Genomic DNA, 11,396 nt, shown 5'->3' with positions numbered 1-11,396 from the left:
TTTTAAAGAAGTTACTAGTTTTATTTGACTATCTTTTTATTTATTTCATTAATTTACTTATTCATTCACTTTACCTCTTGATCGCAACCCTCCTCTCCTCCCAGTCCCCACACACAACACCTCCGTTCACCACCCCCCCCCTTACCTCTGTAAAGAGGGAGCTTTCCCCCAGCCGTACAACCCACCCTGGCACCGCGAGTCACCGAGGGACTATGCAGACCCCCTCCCACTGAGGCCAGACATGGCAGCTGTGTACTTCGGACATACTAATTTGCAGGTCTGCGGACCGGGCGCTTTCCGCAGGGATCGCGGGGATTCAGCACAGCCAGAACAGCCAGAGACTTCCAGCTCTCTGATGGGGGCTGGGAGCAAGGCGGGTTGTCATCCTCTTCTGCAGCCACCGCTGTGAATTTGATCTCAGAGCCTACATGGTGGAGGGAGAGAATAAAAGTTGTCTTCTGACCTGTATATGCATGCCATGCTTATATCCAACACACACACATGCACACACACACATACACATACACACACACACATACACACACACACACACACGCATACACACACACATACACACACACGTACACGCACGTGCACACACACACATACACACACACACACGCACACACACACACACTTCTAATAATGGTAGATAAGACAGGAAAGAAAAGGAATGGAAATGAAGAAATCAAAAATTAAATTTTATTTTACTATTAATAACTGAGCTGCTTCTCTCTTAAAGAACTCAGGCTATGGCCATCTTTCTAGCTCTCCTTTAACATCTAGGGCCCCGCTGGGAGATAACAGGAAGGCAGTGGCCTTTTCCTTCACAAACATTGTAGAGGGGGCTGGGGAGACAGCCCAGGGGATTTGCTGCACTAGTGTAAGGCTCTGAGTTCAAATCCCTAGGCTACGCGGTGAGACTGGACGCACAGACAAGCGAATCGGCAGCCCGGGCCTGGCCGGCCTGAAGCGCGATGGAACAAGGAGAGACTGCCTCAGACAGGAGACAGTGGGAACCAATAGCCAAGGTTGTCTTCTAGCCTCAACTCACGGTGTGACGTGCATGTGCCTACACACATACACAGCACACATGCTGTGGCCTGTGTGTGCCCACACTCACACTCACAAACACATACAACTCACATACTGTGACAGGTGTGTGCCCACACTCACACTCACAAACACATACAACTCACATACTGTGACAGGTGTGTGCCCACACTCACAGTCACAAACACACACAACTCAAACACTGTGACATGTGACACACTCACAAACACACATACACAACACACACTGTGACAGGTGTGTGCCCACACTCACACTCACAAGCACACACGACTCACACACTGTGACATGTGACACACTCACACTCACAAACATGCATACACAGCACACACTGGCATGCATGCCCACACTCAGAACCATTCATATACAGCACACACTGTGACATGTGTGAGACCACACTCACAAACACACGCACAGCACACACTGTGACTTGTGTGAGCCCATACTCACACTCACACACAGATACACAGCACACACTCTGACATGTGTGAGACCACACTCACAACCATGCATACACAGCACACACTGTGATATGTGTGAGCCCACACTCACACTCACAAACACACACACAGCACACACTGGTGTGCGTGTCCACACTCACGACACACATGTGCACACCATGCATCTATTTATGTGCATACAATATTTGGTTTGTCAAGGACAAAATTGAGATAGGGTAAGACATGTCTATGATCGCAGAACTTGGGAGGCTGCGTTAGGAGGGGTTGATGTTCTAGGTCAGCCTGGGCCATAGCAAACCCCTGACTTACAAAACAAACACAAACAACCAAAAATCCGAAAAGGAAGGGTGAACGAGTGGGCTTAGGGGCTCGCCCCAGGTTGGCGCTACGGCAGGCTCGCCCAAGGTTGGTGCTACGGCAGAAACACGGAAGTGAGCAGACGTTTCCACTCCATTTTCCACTCGCTTATGAGCATCTGGAGTTTGCAGAGTTGGAAGATAAACCTGGGATCCTGGGGACCTAAGGAATCCGGAAAGCTAGAGCCTGTTCTATAAAAAGGGAGTAATTTGGCATCGGTTCTTCCTAATTCTTTGTGCTCGTGTTTTCTTAGTGTGTCCTGGTTGTATACAACAACAGGTTTCATCATGACATTTCATACATGTAATTGCTGCACTTTAGTCACATTCCCTGCCTGTGACCCTCTTTAGGGGACCCGTCCTCCTGGCATACTGTGGCATCCAAAAGATCCTTCCCTTCTGCGTGAGGCATTCCGCCCAAAATAGCCACGCCCTCTCCCTCTGGGGACTGCACACATGCCTCTCACTAGCTTCCCATCTTAGAGCTATTCTCCTTAAAACAAGCAAGACCCTTCTTCACACAGGCTTTCGGTTGGCTGAATCCCCCCCCCCTCCCAGTATCTGCCAGTGCTTAATTTAAGTATACTGGATAGGTTTCCTTTTGGGTACAGATATTGACCTTACCATCCTTGTGTGACAGAACCGAAAAGTAGAGAGGAAAGTGGATTCTGGTCATTTTCCCAGAAGAGAGAAAAAAAATTGATCTTATCAAGAAGTCCTGAACAAAAGAGAGCCCAATGTAGCACTGTGAGACCACCACCATAGGCCTAGCCAGGAAGCCCACCACCGGGGGCCAAGCCAGAAAGCCCACCACCAGGAAGCAGGGCCAAACACACCTGCACGTGAGTCCAAAGCACGTCTCGGAAACTTAGTGAGACCATCTCAAAATGAAACGTAAGACAAGGGCTGGAGATACGGCTTGTAGCAGAATGCTTGCCCAGCAAGAGTAAGCCTCTAGATGCAATGCCCAGAACCCATAAATTAATGAACTCTACCACAAATGTCTCCACTTGTGTTTGGGTCTGAATCGAATCCTGAAATAGAAATGGAGAGCAAACAGAATTCTGCGTAGAACAAACACCTGGGTGACAGGGTGCTGGCTGCTCGATGACACTGAAGGGAGGAAAGAAAGTCTATTCACCTATGAGCGTTGCAAACCACACTCCTTGTGGCCTAAAACTGGCATCAAACTTGTGTAGCTTCCAGGCCTGCAACTTGGACAGAGACAACTCACCTCCACGACCATGGCACCACCCACAAGTGGGCTCTACGTGGGTCCTTGTGCCTCTCGGCCACTCCCACCTCGGATGGCTGAGGATCCTTCTAGCAGCATGGTTCCAGAGCTGCTGCACTTCATACTGGGCAGAGCAGGGCTTAGCCCAAGGTGGAGTTCTGGGTGCCACGGACCCTGCCTAACTCGGCTGCCCTGCCTTCACTTGTCATGTGTAGAGTGCAGGCACAAGGGCCGACCTAGTCTCCCGGACGGGAAATATAGATGGCACAGCGACCGTCCTAGGAGAATATTTAAGACTTGAACTGTTCTCCAACATTTGGAAATATTTTTCTAGCACAAGGAGAAGTGGATCTTGATACACACCACCAGTAATGGCCAAAACCAAGAAACAACCGCCTGCATCCTCTACATACGTTTAAATCTCATTTTGGTGCTAGTGAGGTTCAAACCCAGTGCTTTATGAACACAAAGTAAGTACTTACCTTCAACAAAAAGACAGGATGAAAACGTAAAGGAAGGCCAAGCCTGTGACGTAACACTTAGGCTAGTTAGCTCAACTTAGTGGGCCACACTGCATACAGACATCAAAGAGACACATTGTAGTTCATGTGCATTCAGGTTTTGTTTTACATTTTTGTTGTTTTGTTTTGCTTTGTTTTCTTGTTGCCATATGTGTTTGAAACAAGGTCCCACTATGAAGCCCTAGCTGTTCTAGAACTCTCTATGTAGACCAGGCTGGCCTTCAGTTCATAGAGATCCACCAACCTTGGCCTCCATGTGCTAGGATTGGAGGAATGTGCCGGGATTGGAGGAATGTGCCACCAGGTCTGGCCCTAGTTTTTGTTTTCAACTAAACAATAATCTAAGAATATTCTTCCCTTGGAATCTGTAGCTGTTTGAATGAGAATGGTCTCTGTAGGCTCATGCATGGCTTGGTTCCCAGTTGGGGGACTGTTGGGAAGAAGAAGATGAGGCCTTCTTGGAGGACCTGTGTCTTATAGGTGGCCTTGGAGGTTCAAAAAGCCACTCGAAGCCCAGTCTCTCCCCCCGCTCCTCTCTGCCTGCTGTCTGTGGATCAGGATGTAGAGTTCAGCTGCTTCTGCAGCACCATGCCTGTCTGCCCGCTGCCATGCCCCATGATGGCACTAGACTAACCCTCTGACACTGGAAGCAAGCCTCCAATTGCATGGGTTCCTTTATGTGAGTTTACATGGCATTGGCCATGGGTCTCTTGAGACAAAATCCCTATCTCAGCTCAGACATTTTCTTTCTCTTAATACAATGCATATTCATTCTGATTCGATAAATGAATAAATAAATTAAGGCATAAAACGCAAAGTGTTGCAGCAATCTAAAAATGCAAGACATATAGTTCTGATGCAAAGAAGACGGTATTTATAGCCGGCTGCCATGAGTGGGAACAGTGTATATAGAGAAGGGAGGGGACTCAGGAAATGCATCTCTACACACGAGGACTCTCCTGGGACTGAGAACTTTGGCCTGATTAACCAAGCAGGTAAGTCCACAGTAGCCAGAGCAGAGATGGATCAGCCCAGCCATCTGCAATCTCTCCTACTAATTACAGATTTGTAGTGATGTTTCCCAAGAGACATGTTGGCAAAATAATATGAATGAATAAATTTAATAACAAGTAAAGTAGGGTCAGCAGATAGAGAGACAGAGACAGAGAGGCACAGAGACAGACACAGAGGCAGAGACAGAGACAGAGGCAGAAACAGAGACAGAGAGGCACAGAGGCAGAGAGACACAGAGACAGAGACACACACAGAGACACAGAGACATAGAGACAGAAAGACACAGAGGCAGAGACAGAGAGACACAGAGACACAGAGACAGAGAGAAACACAGAATAGGACCTTCTATTAGAAGTTTCCAGATTACATGACCCAAATCTGCATTGACCACATGTCAAGAGGACTGAATTTCCGTCTTGGCTAATTTTGTGCTGTCATAACAGAATATCTGAAACTGACTAGTTAGAAAGACAGAACTTAACTCTCACAGTTCTGGGATCTGGAAGTCCAAGTTCAAAGATGCAACCTTTATCAAGTATGCTAGTGTCTGGTTTCCTTTCCAGTTACTGTGATACAAACACCCTGACAAAGAGCACCTTAGGGAAGAAAGGGTTGATTTTCGTTCACTGCTCCAGGCTCCAGCCCCTCAGAGTAGACAGGTCAAGAAGGCAGAAACTTCAACAGCTGGCCACATCCCAAGAGCACCCAAGCAGAGAGGAGTGAGGTCATGAGTCCTCGCTTGTACTAAACCTCTCTACACTTACACAGTCGAGGATCCAGACCCACAGTGACCTGGATCCTCCATCTCATCCAGCCGTGAAACCAAGACAATCCCTGACACACGGCCAACCTGATCCAGACGATCACTCGCTGGGACTCTCCAGGAGATTCGAGATTCTGTCTGGTTAACAATAAAACCAAGCAAGGACTCCCTCTTTGCTGCCTCACGGGGTGATGGAGGAGAGGGGACAAGAGAATGCTCCCCACTCCCAAGGCCTAGTGGGTGCAGAGTCTTCATGATGTCAAATGTCTCCCTAAAGGCCACTGCACTGCTGTGGAGATTAAGTTTCCAACACATGAGCTTTAGGGGCACACTCAGACCATAATATCTCCTATAGATGAAAGGACTGACTATAATCCACCAGGTGTTTTCAATCCATTTCACATAGAAAATTAGCATTTCCTGGCAACAGAGAGGATGAAGATTGTGCTGGGAAGACTTTCCTGCTCTGGGCTCCGGCCACACTAAAAGGATGAATCCCTGTTAATACCTGTGACCTGCCCAGTGCATGCTAAAGCCCTCTAGAGGGTTTTCACAAGGTGACTAAGGCAGAGATCTCTAGAGATTAGAATGTAATTGATCTGGATACAGCGAGGAATTTTCAACATTTGCTCTACCACTTTTGCTGTCTTTTTCAATTAAATTATAATTATACAATATCCCCTTTCCCTTTTATCCCTTCCTTTTCTGTTACTGTCACACATGTGCATATCCATGAACATATAAATACAACTTGCTGAGTCGATTAGTGCTGCTTGTGTGTGTGTGTGTGTGTGTGTGTGTGTGTATGTGTTTGCAGGACTGACTGCTCGGCATGAAATAACCTCTAAAGGGCTCATCCTAGCTGAGTAATTCTCCTTGTCTCGTAGTGTCTCCTTGTCTTTGTACTCTCTTTGCCTTGGTGGGAGCCTTGTGATATTTCCCAGTCTGTATTAGCATGTCTGTTGGTGTTGCTTTGCCCATATCTTATTTATGTAGACATATTGTTGAATGGGTGAAGTGTCCCTGTCCTTTCTAGAAATCACAGTCTCGGCACAGATTCTCTGGTCCTCTGGCTCAAAAAACATTTCTGCCCTGTCTTCCTCCATGTCCCAGAATCTTAGGTGCAGGAGTTGTGTTGCAGATGTATCCACTGGGGTTGGGCACCGCGTAATCAGTTGGCCTCTGTATTTTTGTCAGTTGTGGGTTTCTGTAATGGTCTCCATCTGTTATTTAAATAAAATATTGCAAACACTTCTTTGATTGGGAGCGAGCGCTGTGGCTGAGCAGAGCACTTATCTGTGGGTGTGAGGATAGAATCACAGCTTCTGAGTGCATTCCCCCGAATCCACCCTAATCATCAGGAATGGCATTTCAGGGGCTGGAGAGATGGTTCAGCAGTTAAGAGCACTGACTGCTCTTTCCAAGGCCCTGAGTTCAATTCCCAGCATCTACATGGTGGCTCACAACCATCTGTAATGGGATCCGACATCCTCTTCTGAGGTGTCTGAAGTCAGCTACAGTGTACTCATATACATAAAATAAATAAGTAATAAAAAGATAAAAAATAAAATTTTAAAAAGTAAAATGAACAGCATTTTAAAGACTCAGAAACCCAGAGTTCCTCTTCACAGTTGTAGCTCAGCCTGTAGCACCATTTCACCATCTCTGTAGAGGAACAGGAACTCGGTGCTGAGAATGGAAACAGTGGCACTACGTTCATATTACACTAAACTTCCAACTGTGTGAAGGCTGCATAACTCTATGACTGCATGGATTGCTATAATTTCAGTTCTGATACATGAGTCCCCTGTGGGTATTGATCCTGGCATTTCTTTGTTGGGGGATGGGCTTGCAGTGAACTTTATTGATGGTATTCAAGGGAGTACAGAGGGCTCCCTAAGCCCCTCCTCTTATTATGGGGTCTGGGATGGAAACTGCGGGGGAGATTCTCAGTGCTGCGGGCTGAGTTGGGACAGGGACTCCTCAGCAGCCGAGGGCCTCTCCCTTGCTCTCAGTGTCCCCGCTGGGGTGGGCGGTCCAGGGCTTCTTATTCCTTGGAGGCCATGGAGGCCATGAGGTCCCCCACCCTGTTGCCGTAGGGTCGTACCAGGAAATGAGCTTTACACAGCTGTCATTGAGAGCAATGCCAGCCGCAGCGTCAAAGGTGGAAGAGTAAGAGTTGCTGTTGACATCTCAGGAGACAGCCTGGTCCTCAGTGTAGCCCAAGATGCCCTTCAGTGGACCCTCAGATGCCTGCTTCACTACCTTCTTGATGTCATCGTACTTGTCAGGTTTCTCCAGGTAGCATGTCAGAGCCACAACAGATACATTTCGGGTAGGAACATTGAGGGCCAGGCCAGTGAGTTTCCCGTTCAGCTCTGGGATGACCTTGCCCACAGCCTTGGCAGCACCAGTGGATGCAGGGATGATGCCTGGGCAGCCCCATGGCCATCACGCCATAGCTTCCCAGAGGGGCCATCCACAGTCTTCTGAGTGGCAATGATGGCATGGACCATGGTCATGAGCCCTTCCACGGTGCCAAAGTTGTCTTGGATGACCTTAACCAGGGGAGCTAAGCAGTTGGTGGTGCAGGATGCATTGCTGACAATCTTGAGTGAGTTGTCATATTTCCCATGGTTCATACCCATCATAAACATGGGGGCATCAGCAGAAGGGGTGGAGATGATGACCCTTTGGCTCCACCCTTCAAGTGTGCCCCAGACTTCTCCATGGTAGTGAAGACGCCAGTAGACTCCACAACATACTCAGCACCAACATCACCCCATTTGATGTTAGCGAGATCTCGCTCCTGGAAGATGGTGATGGGCTTCCCATTGATGACAAACTTCCCATTCTCAGCCTCGACTGTGCTATTGAATTTGCCATGGGTGGAGTCACACTGGAACATGTAGAGCATGTAGTTGAGGTCAATGAAGGGGTCGTTGATGGCAACAATCTCCACTTTGCCAAGTGCAGAGCAGAAGGAAGGCCTGGTAACCAGGTGCCCAGTACGGCCAAATCCGTTCACACCGATCTTCACCATCTTGTCTACAGGACAAGGCAGGCACTGCATGAGAAGATGCGGCTGTCTCTGGAACAGGGGGAAACAGATGCTCCTGGCATTTCTAAAGGGAAAGGTTTCTTTGGCATTAGATGCTAAAGAATCTGACCATAAAATAATCGAGGCTGGGAATGCATCAGTACACCCAAACCATGCATCTCCGAGTTGTCCCCTGCCTGTGACAATCGCAAAACAATACCTTTGATGTTTGACTTCTGCTGAGTGCGCGCTTCATGCTCCAGCGAAGGAGCCTAGAATAACTAGACGTGTCAGCAGCAGAAGCCCCAGGCTACACTTCCCCGCCTGGACTGGAGTCCTTTTTAAATATTTATTTTTCTTTATGTGTATGTGTATATATTTACATGTGTGCAGGTGCCCTAGAGCTGGACTTACAGACAATTGTGACCCACCTAGACTGAGTGGTGGTCAGTCCCCTGAACTAAACTCTAGTCCTCTGTGGGGCGGTGAACTATGTATGGACAGCCTGGTCCCTGGAGCTCAGGCTTTAAACCCTGGAGACCCAGCAAGTGACTGTTTACCTGCAAGGGATGGTGGGTGTTGGGCCACGCCCCTCCCAGCTCCGCAGCTACAGCCCCCACAGCCCCCTGCAGGGAGGCCCAGCCTGGCCCAACTCAGCAGAGACAGAGGAGGAACCAGCTGCAGCAGTGGAGGCAGCTGAGGTGACTCCCCTTCCCTACTTGCACTCTCTCCCCTTTGCCTGAACCCTCACACCCCACAAAGCCAGAGATGTCCATGGAAAGCCTCCCATACACAGGCCCACTTTCTTCTGAAAGAGAAGGAGGTATTTGAACTGCTGGGCCGTCTTCCCATCTTCACACTAGACTCTTTATCTTGTCAGTCTTCCAAGGTAAGCCACCCACAAGGCGTGGCTTCTCCACACTCGACTGAAGGCTGCAAGTCACGGTAAGGAATCAGAGAGAGTAAGTCTTGGAGCTGTGAGCCAGAAATTTAGAGACTATCAGAGAGAAGGGATGTAAGACAAGTGCCTAAATAGTTTAGGACGGTAGAAAGACTCAAGAAGTTCATTCAGGAAACAGAAGGCATCACTGGCTGTGGGCCTGGCTGGACCTGGTCCCTGAATCGGTGCTATTTCGTTTGTTAGGGTTACTGTCTCCGTAATGAAATACCATGACCAAAGGCAACTTAGCGAGAAACCGGTTTATTTGACTTACATGCCCTGAATCACGGTCTGCTAAAGCAGCCAAGGCAGGCACTCAAGCTGTGAGGGAAGCACACAGCTGTGAGGGGATCAGGGGCTATGGCAGAATGCTGATACTGGCTTGCTTAGCATGTCTTCCCGGCCGCCAGGACTACTGCCTGGGGGCTGAGCCCTCCAGCATCACTAACTAAGAAATGCCCTACAGGCTTGTCCACAGGAACTGGAGGCGGTTTCTCCACTGAGGCTCCCTCCCCTCGGATGACTCTAGCGGGTCCGGTTGACAGACACCTAACCGGCACAGATGCCTACAATTCTTCGCCCACCCAGGCCGGGATGATGAGGCTGAATCAAGTGTATTCTACTCAACACTGTCAGCTATAAGCCATGCGGCCTCAGGGTCTGCTGTGACACAGGCATCGTGCCTGGCCGGTACCCGTTTCTGACAGAAGGTGTTTCGGGGGTTGCTACCTTCTTGTCACTGACTGAAACAATTTAAAGAAGAACAGCTATATTTTGGCCCCTGGATTCAGACTGTTCAGTCCATGGCTGGCTGGCTCTGGTGCTTTTAGGCTATGGCGAGGGAGAACATCCCAGTGGGAGACCGGGGGTGGGGTGGGGAAGGGGGAGCAAAGGGCTCCCTCACCACTGTGCTGTGAAGCGGAGAAAGACAAACGGGAAGGAGTAAGGGCCAATGTAACCATTCCAAGTCAGCAGCCTCTCCCCAAGTGACCGACTCTTTCCAACTAGTAGGGGCGCCTGGTGACCCAAAAAGAAATTTTGCCCATCCTGCCCAGAATCTCAAAGTAGCCAAACCCACAAGGAACACCAGGCGACAGTTCCACCCTCCGGCTCTACTGTACCTCCTCAGCAAGGTTGCAGAATAGTCCACGAGACTCTCAAGCAATTGGATTATAAGTGAAGTTCAAGGTGTCGATAGTGTGCTCACTAGTCCATTAGACCGCAGTTGTTTGCTCTTTACCAAAGCCAAGAATAGTAAGAGTAAGAGCCGACAGCGGCCTGCCTTGGGCTGACAGGCGAGGCGGCATGCCACACGGAAAGGAGTCTGGGGGAGGTGGGAGGCTCTGAGACGCTCACTATGTAGTCCAGGCTGGCTGGAGCTCACAGTTCTCCTAACTCAGTATCCGGAGTTCTGGAATTCCAGATGTGTGCCCAGCCAGAGCACGGCTTCTGAGTTCTAAGACAGGGATGGGATCCTGAGTGCTGGAATTCCAGATGTGTGCCAGGCCAGAGCACGGCTTCTGAGTTCTAAGACAGGGATGGGATCCTGAGTGCTGGAATTCCAGATGTCTGCCCAGCCAGAGCATGGCTTCTGAGTTCTAAGACAGGGATGGGATCCTGAGTGCTGGGAGTCCAGATGTCTGTCCAGCCAGAGCAAGGCTTCTGAGTTCTAAGACAGGGATGGGATCCTGAGTGCTGGGAGTCCAGATGTGCGCCAGGCCAGAGCACGGCTTCTGAGTTCTAAGACAGGGATGGGATCCTGAGTGCTGGAATTCCAGATGTGCGCCCAGCCAGAGCACGGCTTCTGAGTTCTAAGACAGGGATGGGATCCTGAGTGCTGGGAGTCCAGATGTCTGCCCAGCCAGAGCACGGCTTCTGAGTTCTAAGACAGGGATGGGATCCTGAGTGCTGGAATTCCAGATGTCTGCCCAGTCAGAGCAAGGCTTCTGAGTTCTAAGACAGGGATGGGATCCTGAGTGCTGGAATTCCAGATGTG

The 11,396-nt window shown here is 49.3% G+C and overlaps 1 pseudogene; it reads right to left on the bottom strand.

The window, feature by feature from the left end:
- Positions 1-7,467: 7,467 nt before the first annotated feature.
- On the bottom strand, positions 7,468-8,463 carry LOC127682434 (glyceraldehyde-3-phosphate dehydrogenase-like; annotated as a pseudogene).
- Between the last annotated feature and the right edge of the window lie 2,933 nt (positions 8,464-11,396).

Source organism: Apodemus sylvaticus, chromosome 4, assembly GCF_947179515.1.
Source record: "Apodemus sylvaticus chromosome 4, mApoSyl1.1, whole genome shotgun sequence".
NCBI classification, from domain to species: domain Eukaryota; kingdom Metazoa; phylum Chordata; class Mammalia; order Rodentia; family Muridae; genus Apodemus; species Apodemus sylvaticus.
The sequence above is the reverse complement of the archived record's forward strand: the minus strand, read 5'-3'. Positions and strand labels throughout refer to the sequence as shown.